This window comes from Pristis pectinata, chromosome 6 (genome assembly GCF_009764475.1).
Source record: "Pristis pectinata isolate sPriPec2 chromosome 6, sPriPec2.1.pri, whole genome shotgun sequence".
NCBI lineage: Eukaryota > Metazoa > Chordata > Chondrichthyes > Rhinopristiformes > Pristidae > Pristis > Pristis pectinata.
This window is the reverse complement of record NC_067410.1, coordinates 106,625,946-106,637,094: the sequence shown is the minus strand read 5'-3', so window position 1 is coordinate 106,637,094 and position 11,149 is coordinate 106,625,946. Positions and strand designations below refer to the sequence as shown.

The 11,149-nt window shown below is 45.7% G+C and overlaps 1 long non-coding RNA gene across 1 annotated transcript; it reads right to left on the bottom strand.

Annotated features, from left to right (window-relative positions):
• Positions 1–2,159: 2,159 nt before the first annotated feature.
• Positions 2,160–10,638, bottom strand: LOC127572073 (uncharacterized). Its single transcript, XR_007956557.1, has 3 exons — positions 10,217–10,638; positions 5,928–6,511; positions 2,160–2,261 (listed from the first exon to the last, which is right to left on the bottom strand). It is a non-coding gene; the product is annotated as an uncharacterized LOC127572073 (long non-coding RNA).
• Positions 10,639–11,149: the final 511 nt, after the last annotated feature.

The window sequence follows — 11,149 nt, the reverse complement described above, 5'->3', positions numbered from 1 at the left end:
TGATGCAGAATGCTCTCCACCACACATCTTGGAGAAATTTGTAAGTCTTTAGTGACATACCAAATCTCCTGACAAAGTGGAGCCGCTGGCTTGCCTTCTTTGTGAGTCCGGTGCTTCATGTAACAAAGGTTAAGTATGTGACCCACTGACTGCATTCAGCTCTCAACTCCCTGGTGTCACTGCAATTCCAAACACATGGTCAACCTCTTTATTCAAGACACTATCTTTAGCTGCCAAAATCCCAAATCCTGGAGTTTCCTCCCCGATCCTATCCTATCTCCCGACACAAAGCTCCTTAAAATCACCTTTGAGAAAAGTTTGATCACTAACCCGAATACAGAGTCTGAGAGACACATGCTGCAGGAACAAGGCCTTTGGTCCAGACTCACGCTCACCATTTGCCACCCATCCATACAAATCACATTTTCCGGCACCTGGTCTGTAGCCTTCAATTCAAGAACTCGAAACCAGCTTCCTTTCCATGGACTCTGTTTACACTTCCTGCTGCCTCGGAAAAGCAGCCAACTTAATCAAAGACCCCTCTCACCCTGGACATTCTCTCTTCTCCCCCTCCCATCAGGTAGAAGATACAAAGCGTGTACTACCAGGCTCAAGGACAGTTTCTATCCCACTGTTATAAGACTATTGGATGGTCCCCTTCTACAATAAGATGGACTCTTGACCTCACAATCTGCCTTGTCATGGCCTTGCACCTTATTGTCTGCCTGCACTGTACTTTGTCTGTAACCGTAACACTTTATTCTGCATTCTGTTACTGCTTTGCTCTTGTACTTCCTCAAAGTACTTATGTATTGAAATGATCTGCATGGATGGCATGCAAAACTAAGTCTTTCAGTGTATCTTGGTACATGTGACAATAATAAACCAGTACCAATGCTGTTTGTAGTCTATTAATGTTGCTCTTATGCTTCCCAATGGGTACAGCTCCAGTGCGTATGGAGAAAGGAGGAAATAGTGAGGTAATAGGACTCACAGGCATGTTCTGACAGTTGTCGCTTCTGCTTTTCCTGAGCACTTTGACCGACATCCCTTTGAGTGCAGCAAACAAACTGCTGGAGCAACTCAGCGGGTCGAACAGCATCTGTGGGAGGAAAGAATTTGTCGACAGTTCCTTTCCCCTCCACAGATGCTACTCGACCTGCTGAGTTCCTCCAGCACCTTGTTTGTTGTTCCAGATTCCGGCACCTGCAGTCTCTGGTGTCTCCATCCCTTTAAGTGTGTTTTACCCAGGGGCTTTATACTTTCAAGGCAAACAAAAGACCTGGTTCAAGTGCAGCTACACACACACACACACACACACACACACACACACACACACACACACACATGCAGCTACACACACGTGCGCAGCCACACACACACATACACAGCTACACATACGCGCGCAGCCACACACACACACACGCGCGCGCAGCCACACACACACACACACACACACACACACAGCCACACACACACGCGCGCAGCCACACACACATATACACGCGCACACACACACATGCAGCTACACACACAGCTACACACACACATACACAGCTACACACACGCGCGCAGCCACACACACACATACACACGCGCGCAGCCACACACACACACACACGCGCGCGCAGCCCCACACACACACGCGCAGCCACACACACACGCGTGCAGCCACACACACATATACACGCGCACACACACATGCAGCTACACACACACACACACACACACGCGCGCAGCCACACACACACATACACACACAGCCACACACACACACACACACACACACACACGCACACACACACACCCCTACACCTATAATTATCTGCCTGAGTCCCAAGCACTATGTGTTACACTTGGGGTTGCTCACAGGTGTCTTTCCTTGTCTCCCGGAGTCCAGGGTTCTCTGCTCTTCACAAAGGTTGTTCCCCTGTCTCAGGCAGTGCCAGCACTGTCTTTGATCCCCTGGTTGGAGCCCTCAGATGGGCCTTTGCTGCCTGTGGATGTCGCTGGCTGCCGTCGAGGTCCTTCACTGCTGGTGTTGATGTCACTGCTCCAGCTTACTGATGGGGGGTTGGTTACACTGTGACCTTCCAGAAACTTCCCTCGGCTTGACCGGTCGGACGGCAAGGTGGGAGGACACTGCTAGTCACTACAAAGGATAACGAGTTTGGGGGAAAATTTGAATGCAACCCTCCAAGTGAGGCTGAGGTGGGGAACCTTGGCTCCGTTCAGTCTGTTTCTCTGTTGGTTTTCTTTCCCTGGAATGACACCCAAGTTAAATATTCAATCACTAATCAGTGGACCTGCATGTGGTCAGTAGCACCTGCCTGGCCCTGTTAGTTTCGTGGATGTGAATCTTCCACTCAGCTAACGTGGGCTTGGCCAACCTTCCCAAGATTCCCAACTCGCTGTTCTGAGGAGCTGCTTAGCCACAAAGCCAACGTAGACTTAATTGGCTGAATGGCCTGTAGTGAGCCATTTGAGATGTAAAATGCATAACGCAGCGACTGTGATGGTGTCACTAATCATTAGCACACCTTAATGCCACACTGTAAGGGGATCGCAGCCATCCAAGGAAACAGAGGAGGGTGGTAACAGCAGTGAATGGAGACATCTTCCCCACAGGACACTGCAGATGCAGGAATCTGGGGCAACAAACAATCTGCAGGAGGAGCTCAACTAGTCAGGCAGCAACTGTGTGTTGGGGAAAGAGGTTGTCAATGAATTGTCCTGTACCTGTCTCATCAGAACCCACAATTGCTACAATTGCCATCGAACTCCCACAGCAAATCAAATTCCCAATTCAATGCACAAGCCTTATATTCACGAAGAAGGCGCGCCAGCATCTTTACTTCCTTAGAGGGTTAAGGAGGATCAGCAAGTCACTGAACACCCACACGAACAAACTTCTACAGATGTACTGTTGAGAGTATCCTGACTGATTGCATCACAGTCTAGTACGGCAATTCGAATGCGCAGGAACATAAGAAGCTGCAGTGGGCTCACCCCAATACATCACGGGCACATCCCTCCCCACCATCGGTAGTATCTACAGGAGGTGCTGCCTCAAGAAGGCAACATCCATCATCAAAGGTCCCCACCATCCGAGTCGTGCCATCTTCTCGCAGCTCCCATCAGGCAGGAGGTACAGAAGCCTGAAGTCCCACACCACCAGGTTCATGAACAGCTACTTCCCTTCAACCACTCGGTTCTTGAACTAACCTCTATATCACTTTGACCACTTTGCATTACAATGGACCTTTTTTTTGTTCTTATTGTGTTCATTCTTGTACAAAATGTGTATAATTTGTATTTTTCTTGTGAATGTTGCTTACATGATGCTATGTGCCTGCGATGCTGCTGCAAGTAAGGTTTTCATTGCACCTGTGCACACATGGACTTGTGCATCTGACGATAAACTCGACTTTGACTTTGATATTCAGCTCCAGACAGGCCCTCATGTTACAAAACGTGGTCTTGGACAAGCAAAGGCATTGGACTTTTAATATAATTTATAGAGTGAGAGAAGGTTCCACAAAAAGCACACCGTCAATACACTGGGAAAATATCAGACAAGCCACATTCCTGAGGCAGCAAAGGCAGTGAAGCTGGAATAAAGTTTATATTTGTGTTATGTTACAGACTCAGTGAAAGTCCCTTTAAGATAGAGAGTGTGTGTGTATGTGTGTGTGGGGCGTGCTTACGTCAATAGAAGATAAAGGACGTAATGACGTTGTTGAAGAGGTTAGAAGAAGAAGAAGGAGAGAGAGAGAAGGGAGAGAGACACCAGCCTGCTTGTTTTCTCTACCGATGGAGGAGAAACAATAACTGTGTTTGCCACTGAAATCCATGTATGGAAGTTGGAAGTAATCCGGTGGAGTTCACTTTGTTGCTGACCTGTAGAAGGAAACAGGTATTTGTGTGTGGACGACCACGGTTCGGATGCTTTTCGGGGTGAGGAAGTCACTACCGAGTAAACACTGAAGTGTCGTTTGGGTTCCATCGTGGAACATTTGGATTTCGTATTTACTCTCTCTATGTTCTCTACATCTACGTCTTATCTTAAGACAACGGTGGTTGTTGAAGAAGCCCTTGCTCATGTTTCACCTTATGGCTTGCGGAACCGAACTTTAAGAACCATTCCGGAACTGGGAGTTTTGGACTTTGTCACACACACACACGACGAGTTTAGTTTTGGGGTTAACGTTCGAGGTTTAACATTTTTGAATTCTAACATACTAACATTTTTACTTTTATTTTACGTATTATCATAAGTAGTGATTAATAAAACAGTTTTTAACACTGAATCATGCTCAGTGTGTTTCTTTTGTTGCTGGTTCGTGACAGTTAGTTCATATTCTGAACAATTGAACAACAAGGAAGTTATTTTGGAACTAAAGTTAGCCCAGTAAACATTTATCAAACAATTAAAAATGAATGTATAATTAGAGTTAAGTTTATGTTAACTTTTATTTGTCATGTTTATAATGTACTGTGCTGCTGCTACTTGAAGCTAATTATCATGGCATTCATACCCTATGACAATGAATTGAACTTGAAGTTTACAGTTACATGTTGGCTTTCACCAACTCAGCAAGCTTTCTTTACACCTAGCAAAGTTATTGTGGAGTGTGAGTGCTGTTCTCATGCACGGTGATGGCCTGGATTTCTCTGTGTCCCAACTACACTCATATCTGCTATGATGCACTCATATCATGCGTGGACACAGCCTCGTCCATCACAAGAACAGCTGTCCCCACCACTGACAGCATCTATAAGAGAAAGAAAAACACTGTGAAAAACAGGACATTAGTTAAAAAAAACACCATCAGAGATGGTTGTAGAAAAGTAACTGTTCTTGAACCTGGTGCTGTGAGACTTCAGGCTTCTGTACCTCCTGCCTGACAGTAGCAGTGAGAAGATATAGATATAGATATTTATTAGTCACATGTACAACAAAGTCACATGTACATCATTGGTTACATGTACGCGGCACGGTAGTGCAGCGGTTAACGCAACGCTATTACAGCACCAGCGATCGGGGTTCGATTCCCGTCACTGTCTGTAAGGAGCTTGTACGTTCTCCCCGTGTCTGCATGGGTTTCCTCCGGGTGCTCTGGTTTCCTCCCACATTGCAAAGACGTACGGGGAGGTTAATTGGGTTTAAAATGGGCGGCGCGGACTCGTTGGACCAGAAGGGCCTGTTACCAAGCTGTAAGTGAAATTTAAAATTTAAAAAGCATACAGTGAAATGCATCTTTTTTGCATTACTGAGAATGTGCTGGGAGCAACATAGCATGCCCACAACTTCCTAGCCTGTACGTCTTTGGAAAGTCAGAGGAAACTGGAGCATCCGGAGAAAACCCACGCAGACATGGGAAAAACGTACAAACTCCTTACAGACAGCAGTGGGTTGCTGGCACTGTAACAGCATTATGCTAACTGCTACACTACTGTGCCGGAGGGCATGACCCAGAAGATAGGGATCCTTGATGATAGATGTCGCTTCCCTGAGGCAGCGCCTCCTGTAGATGCTGTCAATAGTGGGGAGGGCTGTGCCTGTAATGGACCGGGCTGTGTCCACTACTCTCTGCAGCCTCTTGTGTTCCTGTGCTTTGGAATTGCCGTACCAAGTATGCGTAACGAGTGGGGGCACTGACCCCTGTCCCAGAGTAGCAAAACAAATTGATAGAAGACCAGAACCATTTAGAGTCATAGAGACATACAGCAGGGAAACAGGCCATTTGGCCCACCAAGTCCATGCTGACCAGTGGGCACCCATCCAAGTCAATCCCATCTTCCATCACTTGGCCCGTAGCCTTCTATGCCAAGGCGATTTTAGTGTTTGTCTAGACACTTAACTGTTGTCAGAAACTCTGCTCCCATCACTCTCAAAAGGCAACCATTCCAGGTGCAAAACAAACCTTGTGTCTGGGTCTTGACCAGAAACATCGGCAATTCCTTTCCGTCTACAGATGCTGCTCGACCCGTTGAGTTCCTCCAGCAGTTTTTATTTTGCTCTAGATTGCAGCATCTGCAGGCTCCCACGTCTCCAGTGCATTCCAGCACTCGATGCTCTCTGGGTGGTAAAGGTACCATTGAAGGAGAAATACATAAAAACAAATAAATGAGTCATTTTTAAAATGTCATTAATTTTGTCCTTTGGAAAGTTGTTCTGAAGCATCTATTCAGTAAAATAAAAAAAAAGAAGGAATCACTGTTAGAAGTGTTGATTGAAAACTCATTAAGATTGAAATTAAGGATATCCTTGTAATCTGCAGTTATTCCAAAAATGTGATGATATTCGTGTGCACTGACAGCAGGAACTTTTTGCCTATCTCATACCATCTCACGCACCACAGGATGTCCCAAAGCACTTTGCTTCCAGTGAAGTGCTTTTTAATGTGTTCTTACTGTTGTGATGCCAGGAACGGTAGATACAACACTTATGTAATGAGTCTTCCCTTGAGTGTTGTGTGTTAGGGTACAACTGATTCCAAACGTCAATCTGAAAGATAAAACAAAAAAACACTTAACATATCAGTTATCCGCTGAGAACTAAATAAGTCATCAAGGATGTAAACTAAATGTTGCTCTTTTGGTCCAGTAAAGATTCTAATTGTTTCAGTGTGGCTGCAAACAGTTTAAGGGTGAGAATTGAATGTTGATGGAAGTGCACTAAAGTGCCATGCGCTTATAAAAATCGAAGCAACATCTCCCTGTAGCAGAGAGTTTGCAAAGGTTTTCTCACTGAAGTGCTGTATCTTCCATGGGTTGGCAATGTTATGGACCAGGGCTAGAACAGAGAACAAGGATTTAAAGTGATAGTACTGGTTTGGGGAGAGAAGGTGAAGACTGGGGAAGCAGAAAAGTTAACTCAGAGAAGGTGAGGATTTGAAATCCACTGCTTGTACAGGTGATGGAAGCAGGGATCCTAAGAAATAGGAGCAGGAAGCGGCCATTCAGCCCCTCAGGCCTGCTCTGCCATCATTCAACATCATGGCTGATCTTCTCCCTCAGTGCAATTTTCCCATGTTATCTCCATATCCCTTGCCTACCTTAAGATCCAGACATCTTTCCATCGTTGTTATGAATGAACTCAATGACTGAGCAATCAAGCCCTCTGGAATAGAGAATTACAGAGATTCACCACCTTCTGAGGAAAAGTGTGAAGTGATACACTTTGGAAGATCGAATCTGGAGGCAGAATATAAGGTTAATGGCAGCAGTGTGGAGGAACAGAGGAATCTTGGTATCCACATCCATAGATCCCTCAAGGTTGTCCACGTCCATAGATCCCTCAAGGTCGATAGGGTTGTTAAGAAGGTCTATGGTGTGTTGGCAGGCATGTAATAGAGCGGTTAGCATAACACTTTACAGCACCAGTGACCCAGGTTCAATTCCGGCCACTGTCTGTAAGGAGTTTGTACGTCTCCTTGTGTCTATGTGGATTTCCTCCGGGTGCTCTGGTTTCCTCCCACATTCCAAAGATGTATGGGTTAGGAAGTTGTGGGCGTGCTATGTTGGCGCCAGAAGCATAACGACACTTGCGGGCTGCCCCCAGAACACTCTACGCAAAAGATGCATTTCACTGTGTGTTTCGATGTACATATGACAAATAAAGATATCTTATCTTAAACTGGGGTATTAATTTCAAGAGCCGTGAGGCAACACTGCAGCTCTAAAGAACTCTGGTTAGACCACACTTGGAGTATTGTGTTCGGTTCTGGTTGCCTCATTATAGGAAGGATGTGGAAGCTTTAGAGAGGGTGCAGAGGAGATTTACCAGGATGCTGCCTGGACTGGAGAGCATGTCTTCTGAGGATCGATTCACTGAGCTAGAGCTGTTCCCTTTGGAGAGAAGGAGAATGAGAGGTGACTTGATAGAGGTGCACAAGATGATAAGAGGCATAGATCAAGTGGACAGTCAGAGACTTTTTCCCAGGGCGACAATGGCTAACATGAGGGGACATAATTTTAAGGTGATTGGAGGAAGATATAAGGGGGATGTCAGGGGTAAGTTTTTTTTATACAGAGAGTGGTGGGTGTGTGGAACGCACTGCCGCAGAGTTTGTAGGGGTAGATGCATTAGGGACATTTAAGAGACTCTTCAATAGGCACATGAATGATAGAGAAATGAAGGGCTATGTGGGAGGGAAGGGTTAGATGGATCTTAGAGCAGGATAAAATGTCAGCACAACATTGTGGGCTGAAGGGCCTGTACTGTGCTGTAATGTTCTATGTTCTAAATTTCTCCTTATCCCAGTCCTGAATAACATACCTCTTGATCGGAGGCCCCTGAGAGACTTAGGCTCTTTAACCAGAGGGAACAAAACATTTGAGACCAACGAATGCTTTGGCCACAAACGCACATCAGTGCCTCCACTTCCTCAGAAGACTAAGTAACTTTGGCTTTTCCCCATTGACTTTCACTAATTTTTACGGATGCACCATTGAAAGCATCCTATCCGGATGTATCACAGCTTGGTAAGGAAATTGTTCTGCCCAAGCCCACAAGGAATTGCAGAGAGTTGTAGACACAGCCCAGTCCATCACACAAGCCAGCCTCCCCTCCATTGACTCTGTCCACACTTCCTGCTGCCTTGGGAAAGCAGCTAACATCATCAAAAACCCCTCCCACCCCACTCATTCTCTCTTCCCCCTCCTCTCATTGGGCAGAAGATACAAAATCTTGAGAACACGTACCACCAGGCTCAAGGACAGCTTCTATCCTGCTGCTATAAGACTTTTATACACTAAAGATGAACTCTTGATCTCTCAATCTACCTCGTCGTGGCCCTTGCATATTATTTCGGAATCAGAATCAGATTATCACTGACATATGACGTGGTTTGTTGTTTTGTGGCAGCAGTACAGTGCAAAAACATAAAAACCTATAAATTACAAAAATAATAGTGCAAAAAAAAGGAATAATGAGGTAGTGTTCATGGGTTCATGGACCGTTTAGAAATCTGATGGCGGAGGGGAAGAAGCTGTTACTGAAACATTGAGTGTGGGTATTCAGGCTCCTGTACCTCCTCCCTGGTGGTAGTAATGAGAAGAGGGCATGTCCTGGATGGTGAGGGTCCTTAATGATGGATGCCGTCTTCTTGAGGCATAGCCTCTCGAAATTGTTCTCTGTGGTGGGGAGAGATGTACCCATGATGGAGCTGGCTAAGTCTACAACCCTAACGCAGCCTCTTGCAATCCTGTGCATAGGAGCCTCCATACCAGGCTGTGATGCAACCAGTCAGAATGCTCTCCACCGTACATCTGTAGAAAGTTGTAAGAGTCTTTGGTGACATACTGAATATCCTCAAACTCCTGATGAAGTAGATCCACTGGCATGCCTTCTTTTTGATTGCATCAATGTGTTGGGCCCAGGATAGATCCTCTGAGATGTTGACACCCAGGAAATTGAACTGTAACACTATATTCTGCAATCTGCTTTTCCTTTTTATACTACCATGATGTATGGAATGGCACAATAGTGTATGGGTTAGCATAACGCTATTACAGCGCCACCAACCCGCGTTCAATTCCTGCCGCCATCTGTAAGGAGTTTGTACGTTTTTCCTGTGTCTGCGTGGGTTTCCTCCGGGTGCTCCGGTTTCCTCCCACATTCCAAAGACGTATGAGTTAGGAAGTTGTGGGCATGCTATGTTGGTGCCGGAAGCATGGCGACACTTGCGGGCTGCCCCCAGAACACTCTACGCAAAAGATAAGATATCTTTATTAGTCACATGTACATTGAAACACACAGTGAAATGCATCTTTTGCGTAGAGTGTTCTGGGGGCAGCCCGCAAGTGTCGCCATGCTTCCGGCGCCAACATAGCATGCCCACAACTTCCTAACTCATACGTCTTTGGAATGTGGGAGGAAACCGGAGCACCCGGAGGAAACCCACGCAGACACGGAGAGAACGTACAAACTCCTTACAGACAGTGGCCGGACTTGTAACCGGGTCACTGACGCTGTAAAGTGTTATGCTAACCGCTACACTACCATGACTGCCACGGTATTTCACTGATTCACTGATGCACTGATGCATTTCACTGTGTGTTTCGATTTACACGTGACTAATAAAGATATCTTATCATATCTGATCTGTATGGATGACATGCAAACAAAAGTTTTTCACTGTATCTCGGTATATGTGACAATAATAAACCTGTTACCAATTACTAATTATACATATTGCTGCCTTCTTACTTCTTAACCAGTTCCTTAGCATCGAGGATGACTTGCTTCATTTCTGGAATTGAGGGATATGTAGTGACTGATGAGGCCAATGTTGGAACCACAGCCTCTTCCACAGATGGGGCAGGAGGTGTCGGGCAGGCTATTTGTGAGTTGATACACTCTTTCCACCACTCATGCTTGAAGTTCTCCATATATCCTGAATGCCACTTCTCCACCTTGAGCGGTCATGGGCCAGGGATTCCCAGGAGTCAGTGTCGATGCTGCATTCCTTCAACGAGGCTTTGAACACATCTGTAGAAGGGAATTTGCAGAAGTAGGAATTAGTGAAACTAATAATTAGATCCAAAGTTTAAGAGTGGAAACAGAAGCGATTGCTATTTGCCCTCGGGTATACTCACCTTGGAGCATATTGTGCTGGGAAAGAAAGGAAGGCTTGCAAGGACCTCTGTTAATGAAATATGAAATGTCTCCGAAAATCATTGTGGAATATTTGATGAAGTATTGTAAAATTGATCTGATTAACACTCGCCTTTTAATACCAAATGCAGGAACAGATGAGGGTAGGACCAACTGAGCTGATCAAGCAAGAAGAGCAGAGACATTGATTAAATTAACACAGCTGGTGCAAAGACATATGGAATTGATGTACATTAAAAGTATATAAACAGGGGGAAACTGTGCTTGGGCATCCAAAATATTCATTGAGATGTGGCTCCCATGACATGGGGAGTGATCCATGTTTTCCAGGGTCTTGCTGTTAACCGTTATCATTGGAGGGCAAGTGTATGTACGCAGGGGAGGGGCAGGTTGTTGGGGAACCTTGGCATTGCTGATGTTGAGTTCACAAGCTAAAGGTCCTCACTGTACAACACTGCCCTCTGACAATACTTATCCTGCAGGGTGCGAGCATGGACTCAGTGTGCCCAGTGGTCTCTTTCTCTA